Consider the following 2,453-nt stretch of genomic DNA (forward strand, 5'->3'; position numbering starts at 1 on the left):
TATATATATATATATATATATATATATATATATAATAAAATATTATAATAAATTATAATAAATAATAAAATATATAATAAATATATATAATAAATTTATTTATCTTATGTGAGACACATGTAACATTCAAAAAATTATAATACTTACATAAAGATTTTTAACCAAAACAATATTTTTAAGAAATACTCCTAAGCATGCATTTATTAAAATCTTTTTATAAAAAATTGAATTTTTTATTTATATCATAAATTAATGTTACTTGGTCTGATCGGATTCTGTACATACACGGCCATCAAACGTCACATGTCGCACAGTGCTGCATTTTCTGCGCGAAATTTTCTCAAAGTATCGAAATCCACGTCGATCAATCTCCCAGATGAACCTTTCATCTCTGCCGACAGGCACGTTCACGTCCCATCGATGTGTTATCTCGACGCAACGATTCGCGTTCTTCCGATGTCCAATAAACGCCCGCCAATAAAACGACGCGGAACTCTTCGTCCGTACATTCCTTGATCATTTTGAGGGATGAGATACGAGGAGATAAACGAGATCAGCCTTAGGCCCTTCGGCTATACCCATACCTGCCATATTAACGCCCACCACAAACAGAGTCCGTATCGTGCTACCTACGAATTACAATGGTGCCTGATCAGTTTCTTTCCGGAAAAAAAAGAGCGAATGAGAGATGAAGAGAAGGGCGGAGGTGAAGGGCGGAGGATCGGACACACATAGAGGGACGAATGTAACGTGGAGTTGGTAGGTGAAGTGGCTAGAGCTCGATGTATCAAGCCGAAAGTTTGATAGCCCCGAAGGCTTTGCCGGCCAAGTTACTTCCACGGTACGTGACCCTGCCTCGCTACCCTTAGTCCCGTCTCCCGCCACCCCGCAAACCGCGTTTTCCTCGAATACTCTCTTCACTTCTCCTCGAGTATTCTCGCGTCAATTCGTCCTGCTTGCACTCTCGTTCCGACATGTCTCTCTCACGTTGTATCGAGTATATTATCTACCCCTTTCTCTTATCTTTCTCTCCTCAGCTTGGTAACATCTCTGCCCTGAATGTGTGTACTATACGGTTACGTATACATGGCACCATGCGCTCCTGGCACTTCGTCGCCCTGGAAAATATTGTCACCATTCGTTTCAGGATGCGAAATCGGACGTTCGTAAACCAATGGATTGTCCTCTGACTTTTTTCCTTTCAATAGAGAATGCCTTTAATTCTCTGCATTTTCATTTATCTACAAATTCCTTAGACAATTTGACATTTATTCATATTTAACAAAAATAACTCCATAGAATTATTAACATAATGAGCTTTTCAAATATTCACGTAAATAATTTTTGAACTAAAATTGTTTAAAATTGTAAGTAAAAAATAAATCTTTCTTATTAATTATAAAGCTTATTTCAGAACATTGCTTAAACTTTCACACACAATCTTGGATATAAAAATAATAAAATAAAAAAAAATTATTTTCTAAATTAATTTTAAAATGAAAGAAAGTCAATAAACCTGAAATACATACCCTCTTTTGTGTTCTTTTGATTGTCTGAAAGGTTTTTTCCAATTATCTTTTTTCTACGCGCGTTTTCTTTAACGTTTAATTTTCTTCATGAAAAATAAAGAATAATTCAATTTTAAATTCAAATTTATAGATAAAAGGAAAAGCGAACAGCTAAAGAAGCTATATGACATTTAACGTTAAAAAAGAAAGACGAGTTGATTAACGTAAGCGTATTGTGTTATCATTATATGAAGATATCGGAGAGAAACGCAGTACATAAGAAGGTTAATACCTTCCCCAATACATGCACGGGCATAATTTTCGCAAAGTTCGATGAATCAACGATGGAAGCACCAGAAGACTTTGCGTTTACGTTCCAGGAAGTCTTGCCTCACTACGAAGCTCTTCCCTTGGGATAACATCTCTCTCTGTCTTTTCCTTAATATAATTCCCAGTGAAATGCCCGCAGGGCCTCTATAATGCAGGGCTTGGCGGTTGGAGCATATAAAAAATCCAACGAAGTGCTCCCACGACACACTGAACACTCGCCGGTTACGGGAGCAGAACAAAATGTATGGCGGCCATGTCATAGCGCCGTTATATCGCACCTTATGTCAATAACGTCCCCGACACGGAAAATCCTGTCTCGATATACAACGCATGCTTGTCGATATTACATCGTTGTATGAGACCGAATGAGGTATGGACGCGCACGTGAAATTTATCGGCAGACAGATCGAGCTCGTAAGTCTACGTCTTTGAGTTACTTTATACGCAATTTCCTTTTTAACGGACAGTTAATTAATAATTCTTAAGTAGATAGAGCGCACATGTGACGAGAGTCAAAATTTCTCGTAAATTTAATTTGTTCGTATTTAAAAAAGATGAATAGAACGAGCATCCCCCCTCTCTCTCTCTCTCTCTCTGAGACTGCCAAGGCACACG

Source organism: Atta cephalotes (genome assembly GCF_000143395.1).
Source record: "Atta cephalotes unplaced genomic scaffold scaffold00021, whole genome shotgun sequence".
Taxonomy (NCBI): Eukaryota; Metazoa; Arthropoda; class Insecta; order Hymenoptera; family Formicidae; genus Atta; species Atta cephalotes.